The sequence below is a fragment of the Sceloporus occidentalis genome, unplaced genomic scaffold (assembly GCF_023333645.1).
Source record: "Sceloporus occidentalis isolate IW3139 unplaced genomic scaffold, rSceOcc1.0.p SCAF_6, whole genome shotgun sequence".
Taxonomy (NCBI): Eukaryota; Metazoa; Chordata; class Lepidosauria; order Squamata; family Phrynosomatidae; genus Sceloporus; species Sceloporus occidentalis.
This window is the reverse complement of record NW_028316986.1, coordinates 136,778,694-136,790,835: the sequence shown is the minus strand read 5'-3', so window position 1 is coordinate 136,790,835 and position 12,142 is coordinate 136,778,694. Positions and strand designations below refer to the sequence as shown.

General features: G+C 37.4%; 1 protein-coding gene across 2 annotated transcripts in view; it reads right to left on the bottom strand.

The window, feature by feature from the left end:
- Positions 1-259: 259 nt before the first annotated feature.
- Positions 260-12,142, bottom strand: part of FAM110C (family with sequence similarity 110 member C) — a 30,667-nt gene continuing 18,784 nt past the window's right edge. Inside the window, exons 1-2 of one of the 2 annotated variants that reach the window (XR_016281795.1) lie at positions 7,336-7,569; positions 260-5,273 (exon numbers count right to left, since the gene is read on the bottom strand). The gene's annotated coding sequence lies outside the window, so the exon portion shown is untranslated. Of the gene's footprint in view, positions 5,274-7,335; positions 7,570-12,142 lie in introns of those variants that run through there. The other variant, XM_089531057.1, reaches the window with a different exon arrangement.

The window sequence follows — 12,142 nt, the reverse complement described above, 5'->3', positions numbered from 1 at the left end:
CAGAGCCTGCTGCCCTGTGCTCCTCCCACTGAGGTGCAGCATCTGGATTAAACAGAAAACAGGGGTGCATCTATACTGGGAGGAAAATTCAGCTTATCTTTTGGTTACCACAATTGTCAGCGAATACATAGTCTTCTCTCTGGAACATTTCAAGAAACAACACCCAACTCTTCATTCAGTGTATATATTTTTATTTTATATACAAATAAAATAGTTTTTTTTAGAAAAGAAAAGAAATAATAACAGAACCACGTGAACACAAATTTCAATTAGAACCATGTCTCTTTTTCTTCCTAGAAATGCCAAATGACGACATGTCTTTAGTTAGGAACATTTTGGAGTGTGTGCGCGCGCATTCCCTTTAACAACCCTTTTTAGCCATTATGTAACAATTTTGACCTATTTGCTTCCTGTAATTATTATTTACATTATATTGTATGGGTCATACAGGGCTTTTATTGCAAATATCAGTGTCTTGTCCTGAACCTGGACTTTGCACCTTCTCCCTGATAAAACTGTATCAGTGCATACTGCACCCTTTTCACAGTGAAGAAAATAGCTGTGGATAAGTATCTGACAGTTGTAATAGAAATCATTCATCCAGTATGATTTATTTGCCATTCAGCCATAAACCAGGGACAGGGAAATTTGTGACCATCTAGCTGCATTTTCTACCTCTGAGTTTTCAAATGGTTCTGAAAATTTTGTCCCTGAAGAGAAATCTTGGCAGGCTCTCCCAAGGAATTCCTTTTTATAGTAGAACAGGCATTCTTAGCTTGAATCTTTTCTCACTTCTCTATTCAGGCTTTTATTATTCATATTTGGGCATGGGAAACATTTTGTCCTCTGAGTGTTTCAAACTATATGTGCCAGAGTCTCTGACTTTTGGCTAAATTGGATAAGGATGATGGGTACTGTATGCTGCCAAAATATCTGGAAAACAAGAGGTTTTAGCTATCTTTGTTCTTATTCCTTGCTCAGAAGACTATCAATAGCCATGGAAAATAAAGACATTTAGGCAGTAAGTATAATGTTGAACACCATCACATTATTTGAGGGGGGTGAAGGGGGGGAACACTCTAAGGATCAAACACGTTTGAAAGACATACAGTGAGAATTCATTATATACATTTTTAAACACACACACACACTTTTTATATTTATATACACATATCTATAAGCACCTAAAGTGTTGGTTTAGCTTTCCAATGCTGGAATAAATTAAAATAAGAAATATTCCCCCCCCCCTTGCTACCATACAATTGGATCTTAGCAGACAAAACATCTGCACAAAATGGAGTCTGACCTCATGTGGAGACTGACCTGATGTGGAGATCAGTTCCTCCCACTGAAATATATTTAAAACAAACTGGAATGGCTGCCTCAAGAACAGAGCAAGGAATTAGGGGCACAGTTGACTAAGTTGTCATGCTGAAGAAAGAATTAACTACCAGTTTGATGTCTTCTATATGTTTTGGGGGGGAGGGCGTGATTGTATATTTTGCTTCAGGCTATTTCTTGGGCTTACCATGGTTTGAGCAGTTCAGTGAATCATTTAAAAACCCACAAACGCCACTTGTTTCGGGTGTTCTGATTATCCTTCTCTATAAAATATGTACAATTTACAAGACTAACAACAAAAGATGTACAAAGGTGCTCATTATGTGCTTATTTCATTTTCCTTATTTCAGGCTCAGCTTTTCTTTGGAATAATACAGCAATCAATAGGAAATATCTCTTCATTGCTTATTGGTCACAAATCAGAATCGAAGAGGAGTTCCATGCTACTTCATTAGCTTCCAGTACTTGCTTGAGAACTGGCTAGCTATCACAGTGCTATACTGCAACAGCAGTGGAAACAACAAGCCTGTCTCTCTGGCTTTCAGCCCTGATCAAGTTTGCTGTTGTTCTTGTGTGCCTTAAAGTCATTTTTGAGTTATGGCGATCCTAAGGTAAACCTATCATGCGATTTTCTGGGGCTGAGAGTGTATGACCCAAGGTCATCAGTAGGTTTCCATGGCTGAGTGGGGACTCAAACCCTGATCTGCAGAGTCTATATCCTATATTCAAACCACTATCTACAGAGAGTACAATAAGGTCATGGGAGTTAAATCTAGCATGGTTTAGTTGTTTGAGTGTTGGACTAGGAGACTCCAGAAGGAGAGTGACGTGAAAGCATGCCTTTTGCCAAAATGATTTTTTCAGCACAACGAAAGACATGCTTTTACAATCATCTCCCTTGGGAATAGAAGGCCATGCGGATAGGTAAACAGAAAACTGTTTCTATCTTGGTGCATCCCATCTTACTTTTGTAATGTGCTATGCCTTGAGAAAGCAAAATTCAAATCCCTGCTCAGTTATGGAAACCCACTTGGTGGCCTTAGGAATCCCTCTTAGACTCAGAGCAAAGCAGTGGCAAACCCCCTCTGAACAAATAACACCAATAAAACCTTAGGACAGGTTGCTATAAATTAGCCATGACTTGAAAGCAAACTACAACAATGTGCTTGTGGCCTAAGGATGACACATTTCCTACTCCTGATTTATTTAAAGCAGTTCAGATTGCTTTTTAAATAGTTCTGCTGCATAAGACAAGAGGTTTGTCCGGTCCAGCATCTTCCTTCTCCAGGGACCGATGTGAACACCCACAAAACAGGAAATGGGTGCATCTTTCCCCAGCAACTGATATTTATAGAGGCCTGGTAACAGTGTTGCTATAGATAATATATGGCCAATATGATTAAAGCCTTCTGCAAAAAAAGTCTAATCTTTATACTGAATAGAGTAGATGTATCTCAGGAATACTCTTTTACAATAAAAGACACTTGTGCTTCTCATGAAACCATCATCAAAAGCAGTCTCAATACAGCTTTCCTGTCAAGAATTATGAATCAAACATCAAACCGTTTTCTAAAATGATGAAGTGATAGGTCAGTGTTAGCCAGGCATAATAGTTGATGCCAGTCTTAAAACATGAATTGAATTCTGTACTACCAGTCTGAGCATGCCAGCCATGCCTGGACCTACTGACTGGCACCATCTATGGAATGTTGAAACATGCTTTTCTTTCTTTCTTTCTTTCTTTCTTTCTTTCTTTCTTTCTTTCCTTACAGTAATTCTGATAAGCATCAAAATTACTCAATAATCATTAACAAAAACAAGTAGCAGCAACAGCAGTAGTACAGTAGTACTAGTAGAAATATCATTATCATCATCATTTATCCAAAATATGTGAATTCCTTCCCTCCAAACCAAGATAGTGTGTGTGTGTGTGTGTGTGTGTTGTATGTATGAAAGAGAGATCAGGAAAAGACACGTTTGCATTTGTTTGCTGTTAAAGAAATGACAGCTGTTCCCAAGTGGCAATGGAGGAGGCCTTGTTTAGAAAACTGTAGTCAGAAGCCATCTTTTTACAGACACTGTAACTATCCCAGACAGTTATATGCCTCTCTCTCTCTATCTGTGTGTGTGTGTATTAAACCATTGCCATTCTTTAACAGTGATCTTGGTCCCTTTGTTTCTGAACTACTGTTTGGTGCCATCTTACCCTATGATTAGTTAGCTCCTGTGCACAAGCCGCAAACGCTGCCATGCAGGGAAAGGAGGAGGTTATTAATTTACTTGTCCACATAAATTTCCAATGCCACATTGGTTTCCATTTAGGAAGATTCCTTGGCTTCCAAGATCAGTTTTTCAGGGGGCAGGATGGTCTCATAATGTGAAAGGAGCGTGGGAAATGAAAGGTCATGAACAATGGGGAAAGACTGTAGCTTGGAAGCAAGACACATGTTTTGTATTCTCAAGGCCCTTGGCTGTACCCCTATCATAAAGTACTACATGAAATCCTGTGCAGCCACTACCAGTCAGTGTAAAACAGCTTTCACCAATGAGATACCCTCCAGGTATTTTTGTGGGCTCTCAACAAAAACACCTGAACATTAGCCAAGCTGGCTCAGGCTGTGGGAGTTGCAGTCCAAAATACCTGGAGGGAACCAAGCTGAGGTAGTAGGATAGAGACTGGACAGTATTGTGATTCTGGTTAAGGCAATATATATACAGTCACCCCTCCATTTTTGTGGACTTGAGATCTGCGTCCCTTGCATATACGCAAGTGAGAAATGGAGAGGAAACAATGGGGTGCGTGCCCATGGCATGCGCCTGCAGCCGCCCACAAAAGAGCACCCCTATTCAAGCCAATTGGGGTTGCATGTATGCAAATTTCTGTTTTTGCGGTGTGTGTGTTCCAGAACGGATCCCCTGCAAAAACAGAGGGGCAACTGTATAATCTTATTCATTCTGCTGGCTAATTTTTTTTTCCAGAGTAAGATTTGCTGGATAAAACCCTTTTTAAAAAAAGTACTTATGAATACTAGTTTCCCCATTTTACCTTCTTTTAAAGAAAGGCATGTAGGAGATCCATTACACACACACGACTGCTATGTGATTGATCAGAAAAACAATTTTGTCTTCATTTCTGTTAGACATGAAAGTGAGGTTGCGTCATTGGGCAGCCCAGGTGTATATACCCTACTAAGACTGGGCAACAGCTTGGATCTCATTCTAATTGGTCTTCTGTGAACAGAATACAGTGTACTGTTTATGAGCAAAATAAAATTCTAGCAGTGGATCCCACTGATGGAACGGGTATTAAGATTATTTTCTCCCATTTCCCTTTTCCTTGAAGCTCCTTGCTGTTCCTGATGATCTTTCAACTCTGGAACAGATTTTTAGGAGCTTGATGTCTGTACAGGGGGAAGTAAAGTCAATTTCCCCCATTTGTTGGCAGGAGCAAAATCAGGATCTTAGCCAGTATTTATTTTGCCCACATATAAGTACACACATTAGGAAGTCATGTACATGTATACATGGCTTGGGAAACAAATCATAGCATTTTTCTATCCCATATATCTGTACACCACAAAATGGACACATACATTTCTTACAGTACACTTAACTGTATACATGCTGTCAAGTTTAAGAGATGATCTCTGTTTCTTCTTTTCTAAACGAACGTGCATCAAAGCCATATGTGGATCAACACCACTGTCCTATTCTGTGCATTTGTGATGGAATTAAGAGGGGAAGCGACTTCCAGTTCTACATATTCTGGTCATGATGAAGCCTGATTTTTCTATTGATTCCCAGCTTCAGTCTTCAACGAGGAATTGCTGTTTCCCAGGTTGTAACCTGCATAGGTGAGCAAGAGTTCTAGAAATGGTTGTGGCAAGTCCATCTGTTTAGCTTAGCCTTCCCTTCACGGAATGTTTTCCATTCTAAAAAGAAAAGATAGAGAGAGAAATTGAGAAAAAGAGAGGATGACATTTTATTGAAATGCTGCCATTGGACATTCAGACTCCAAAGATCAATGAAGCAGCTAGATCACCTTTCCTCATCTCCATATACTTCAGGCAACCTACCTTTTTGGAAGAATTTTTTTAAAAAAAATACTTGTATGTTTCCCTATTTAAATAGTTGTTTCTTGTTGGATCCCCTCCTCATCCATTTCTTTATAGATATATATTTTAAAAACTGTTTTGAAAAGGGTTGGGAAACTGACTAGAGCAGGGGTAGGCAACCTGCGGCCCGGATGCGGCCCGGCGAGGCCTTGAGACCGGCCCCAGCCTGGTCCTGCTGCTGATTGCCACCGGGGCCTTTGGGGGGCAATTGCCTATAGAAGCCTCAGAAATATGCATTTATATTAACATTTTTTTAAAAAAATCAGCAATTTTTTTCGCGTGTCCTCCATTTCTTTAAAAAAAAGTGTCTTCCATTTGAAAATTTTGTCCTACATTTGTCCTGGTTTATTTATATATTTAAATTTTTTTTTAAAAATTATTTAATTATTTATTTTTTGGCTTCGGCCCCCCAGTTGTCTGAGGGATAGCAACCCGGCCCCCGGCTCAAAAAGATTGCCTACCCCTGGACTAGAGGCCTACCCACTGAAATGGCTGTGCTGGACATCTTCATATTTCATTGCTTTTTTCTTATTAGTATGGTGTTTTTGAATTCTTTTAATGGGTGTTTTAATAGTACAATGGACCCTTGTTACCTGCTGGTGTTTCCTTCCAGGACCCTCCATGGATAACAAAATCTGTGGATGCTCAAGTCCCATTAAATACAATGGCACAGCAAAATGGTGTCCCTTATATAAAATGGCAAAATCAAGGTTTGCTATTTGAGTTTTATACTTTTTTTTAAATATTTTCAAGCCGTGGATGCTTGAATCTGTGGGTAAAAAATCCATGGATAAGGAGGGCCGACTGTATACTTTATTTAATTTGTATTGAACATGCAAAATTTATGTTTTTGTTGGAACCTTTTTAATGGTGTTGGAAGTCTCTCTACATCCCAGCTCTGGAGGAAAGATGGAATATAAATCAAATAAATAAACAGAAAATTAGCACTGTACATTTAGCCTATATGATTGCAAACAAGAATATATTTCCTCGGAGGTCAATCCAAGGGATAAGGTTACAGATCAAACATAAACACAGCATATGCCCTTAAACAATGGGCTCATAACTGAAATGGCATGGAATTCTCATCTATTCTCCAAGGAGCTCAGAGGAACATTTTCACCTGAAGTCCCTGCTGTGATGGTGAGAGACTCTTCCACCCAACTACTTTTCTCTGTTGGCAGCACAATGGATCTTTTTATCTCACTGCTTCCACCAATTATGTAAAGGTGATGGCCACTATCCTACAAATTCATTGAGACTTAAACTCGGTATTCTCTTAAGTGTCTCCTGCACTATAACTCTCTTTAGATGCCAGCACACTCTGTTTCAAATTTTCCCACCAGCTTGGCACCAACTATTCTTTGACAGCCACACACTAATGTGTCCAAAACCTAAAAGACTTTATTTAATGTTGGTAAGGTTTTTAATGTGTTTTTGAAATCATTTCAGATATCTGCTTGTAGAAACAAAATAATGCATTTATTTACAAGTCAGGCTAAATACAGTATCTCTTTTACTGGATGGTGTTCACACAGTTTGACAGTTTTTTTAACTTGTCTTTGTAATTTTTTCTTATAGCTTTATATATATGTTCCTTTACAGACTAAGCTCTCACAGAATCTTTATAAAACTTTTGTATCTTATAACCCTTACAGTTACCTGTGACTCCACTAGTCACCAAACACTATGTGCCCTGCAGGCCACTACCACAAGTTAATTAAGGACACTCTTTCTCCCTTTCTCGGATACCTAAAACCCTTTCTAACTACCCCTCACAGCAGCCTAACCTAGCCTCAATGGCTCTTTATCCCTCAGGGCACAATAAACATCAACAATCCTTTCAAACCTGCTCCTCCCTCTTGTATACAGTACTCACTCTGGGGAGCAGCTCCCACCTTTTCCTGGCTTTTCTTCTGTTGGCTAGTGCCAAGGTTCTGATATGCCTGTTGTACCTTTGAAATGTACAGCACTATGTTCTCCATACTTCTCTGGTTTTCCTCAGTGGGAAATCCAGGTTGCACTTCAGTTTTATATTTTAAAAGATGGGAAGACAAACTATGGTCATTCCAACAGTCCAGGGTGCAAGCCACAACCCCCACAGCCTCTGAATATCCGCTGTTCCATTCACATTTCCTCTTAATTTTTTTTAAATTGAATTTTAATTATAAATACACTTAACAAAACTAACTAAGACATACACATAAAACATATTACAACACAATAAAGGAACATATCAGCTTTCATCCATCCATTAGTCATATCTTAGATCTTACATCAAAGCTTACATCATGTATTTTACACTTCCATAGTGATCTCCACCATTCTTGTTTATCTCGTATAAGTTTGTTTCCTCTTCTCTAATTTTCAATTATTGTACCAGTTCCTCTAATAACAAAGTGTATTTCAACATCAATGTGATATATCAGAAAAGAAAAAAGAAAGTCTGTGCTCTGCAGGTTCCTCCTATTCAGAATAACTATTATACCAAACCTTAAGTCTATTTTACACTTGTCTTTCTTTATTATTTGTGTTCGCTATTTCTCTAGTCTTTCTGCCATAAGCACATATTTATTATCAGATTATTTCCCCCTTTATATACTTTTTCACGCATAGCCATTCCTTTTCTCTTTCACATATTGTTTCTGTTTGGGTGTTTTTCAAATGAGCCATTAGAATGTCCATTTCCATTGCTTCTAATAGTTTATAAAACCATTCTTCTTTTGTGGGTATTATAGGTTTTTTCCAATAGCTGGCGTATACTATTCTGGCTGACGTTACTGTATACAGAGTTATTCTTCTATATTTCTTCTCTATCAGAACCCCTGCACTACAAAAGGGAAGAGAACCGGAACTGCTATTGGACTTGTGAGACCTAGAAAAGCAGTTGGAGTGAAAAACTTTTAAGCTAGACATTTATTTTAATCTCTTTTTTCTTTTCTATTTTATTTGAAAACCTCTAAAAGACAATAAAGGAAACTAAAATAAAGATTTGAAAAGGGGTGGAAGGGGTGGAACAAAATCAATAACACTAACAATAATAATTGAAACAACAAAAAGTGAAAGATGAAAATAATTTCCTGGAACGTCAAGGGAATTAATTCAAAATACAAATGAAGTATAGTATTCCACTACCTGGAAAAAACAAAAGGTGACAATATTATGTATTCAAGAAGTCAAGATAAAAGAAGAAGACAACAAAGATATCAGGAACCCCAAGTTGGGACAATGTTTTGCGTCTCTAGCTGAGAAAAGAAAAGGAGGTGTCGTGATATACATAAATAGAAAATATCAAGCGAAAGAAGCTTTTAAAGATAAGAATGGTTCACATATTGCAGTAGAAGTCCAAACTCAAAATGGGCTAATATTAGTAATAGGAATCTATGCTCCCATGAATAACCAGAGTAAATATTATGCAAATCTTCATAAGCAAATAAAAAATACGGAATATGCAAATATATTACTGTTGGGGGACTTTAATGCGGTCATAGAACCCAAACAAGACAGGAAATCTAATAGAGGGAGGAAAATCCAGAAAAATCAAGGTAAATTGCCCCACACATTTTTTGAATTAATGGACGATTATACATTGATAGATATTTGGAGATATAAATATAAGGAGATGCAGGGCCCCACCTTCTACTCAGAACGTCATGATTCTTTTTCTCGAATTGACCTTTTCCTGATAACCAGAAAGATTGCTAACCAGATTCAGGACATGGAAATATTGCCAAAACGAACATCTGATCATAATCCAATTATGTTAAAATTCTATGAAAGAAATTTTCAAAGCAACTGGAAATTACAAAGCACACTTTTAAATAATGGAAAAATCAGAGATCAGATTAAAAAGGCATTGAAATTCTACTTCGAAGAAAACAGAACAGAAGAATTAAAAAATAAATTGGTGTGGGATGCCAGCAAAGCTGTAATTAGAGGGTTATTTATTAAAATACAATCTGAGATTAAAAGAAAAGATGCGGAAAAGGAAAGGAAAATAGTGGAAGAGCTGATGATGAAAGAGAAAGCTTGGAAGATGACAGGTGACAAAAAACTAAAACATGAAATGGAAGAACTACAACATCAATTAAGACTCCTGACACTGAAGGAGATAGAAAAAAAACTTTAAAAAGTGAGACAAAGACACTTTGAAGCTGGAAATAAAGCGGGGAAATTATTAGCAAATAAACTGAGGAAAACGGAAAGCCGGAAAATGATTCTAGAATTGAAAAATAAGGATAAAAGGATAACAGACCCAGATGAAATTAACGAAACTTTTAGACAATTTTTTCAAGATTTATATAAAGCTAATCCAGAAAACTCAGAGGAAGGAAGTGGATTATCCAACTATTTAGAGAACCAGAAGCTATTTACCTTGACTGAAGCAGAGAGGAGCATATTAAATAAAGAATTTACTACAGCTGAGATATCACAAGCAATCAAAAAACTACGACCAAATAAAACTCCTGGGTCAGACGGCCTTCCAGCAGCTTACTATAAACAACTGGAAGAAATAATCATTAACCCGTTGAAAGACACATTGAACGATATAAAACAACATGGGATTCCTGAATCTTGGAAAAATGCTTACATCACACTAATTCCAAAGGAAAACAAAGAAAGAAGTGACCCAAAAAATTACAGACCGATCTCTCTGCTTAATACCGATTACAAGATATTCACTTTAATATTAGCAGAAAGATTGAAAGAAATACTAAACCGATTAATCCATGAAGACCAGAGTGGATTCCTGCCAAGAAGACAAATGAGAGACAACATAAGAAGCACAATTAATATATTAGAGCATTTTGAACATCACAGCGGAAAAAAATAGCAATGGTTCTATTAGACGCGGAGAAAGCATTCGATAGGGTCAGATGGTCCTTTATATTTGATATCCTAAAAAAAATAGAGGCAGGTGAAACCTTTTTGAAATGGATCCAAGCTGTATATAAGGAGCAGAAAGCCCATATAATAGTTAACAATACAAGAACAAAGGAAATTAAGATAGAGAGAGGAACCAGACAGGGTTGTCCCCTGTCCCCTCTATTGTTTATCTTAACCCTGGAAATCCTATGTAATCAAATAAGGGCGGATCCAAAGATTCAAGGAGTCAAGATACAAGATCAACAGTTCAAGATAAAAGCCTTTGCTGATGATATCATTTTGTACTTAGAAAATCCTATTCCCAGTATCCCACATTTCAATAGCTCAATACATGAATATAGCTTACATTCAGGATTTAAGATCAATGAGGAAAAATCAATTATAATAACCAAAAACATGTCAGAAATTGAAGAAAAAGAACTTATTGAAAAAACGGGCTATAAAATTGCAAAGAAAGCTAAATATTTAGGGATCACTATAACAAAAAGGAACATTGATCTCTTCAATAATAACTATATCACGACATGGAAGAAAATTAAAGAAGATCTGGGAAAGTGGTCTAAACTCAAACTATCTTTCCTGGGAAAAATTGCGACGATCAAAATGAACGTGCTTCCACATTTCCTCTTAAGTCTGCGACTATAGGAGGACTTCTTGTCTTCAACATCACTCACCTCATTTCTCCTGTTTGTTTATCTAACATAGTAAACTGTTCAGGGTAACTCAACACAACAACAGAACACAACCCAACTAGTTTATAACACTCTGATTGTCCTAACAAGAGTTTTAGAATTTATCCTTTGGCTTATGGAGCCATCCTTGTTGACATTTTCTTGAGCCTGTTTAGTACATCCTCCATTTTTGCTCCATCATGGGACAAAAGGCAGCAGATACAATATCCTTGCATTCATCCTGACAGTGAGAACATAGGGATTTATAAGCACTTGAATAATATAAATAAAAACCAGATGCATGGGCCAATTACACTGGCTTTTCTCCACCTCTTTGTAGGCAAGACCTATGACCTCACTGGAATGGAGACATACTGGATTACAAAAGAAGGGTGCCTGTTGAGATGCAAATGGACTTTAAATTTCCTGGGCTTTGAAAACCTGCCTATTGCTGCATGGCCAGAAGGAGGAAAAGCCTGCCTGCACAAAATATATCCTCCCCATTTGCCATCTTTACTAAGGACTGAAACAACATGCAGGCATCTAACATCTCCAATTGGTCCCCCCCCCCCTCCTGTTTGGTTTGTAACATCTTGCCTGATGAAGAGGCCCATGGAGCTTCAAAAGCATGCAACAAGTATATTGTGCATTTTGGTTGGCCAATAAAGGTATCACTGATGGATTTTCTTTCTATCAGTTTTCTTTATGACCCAGCTTTCACAACCATACATAGAAATGGGAACTACAATGGCATGGAGAATCCTAACTTTAATATTTAAGAATATATTTTTATACCTCAGGATCTTGTCTAGTTTCTTCACAGCTGCCCTCCAAATTGCAGTCTTCTGATTTCTTGACTTTTCCATTCTGATTAATGACTGAGTCAACATATGGAAAATCATGAACTATTTCAATGTATTCATCATCTGCTTTGACGTAATATAAGTTATTTGTGATAATTATTTTTGTTTTCTTAATGTTGAACTGTAAACTTGCACTTGCATTTTCTTCATGAATCATTCCAAGTCTTTACTATTTTCTCCTAGCAGTATGGTGCCATCTTCCTATCTTAAATTGTTGATATTCTTTCCTTCAATTTTCACACCTCCTTCCTCAGAGTCTAACCCT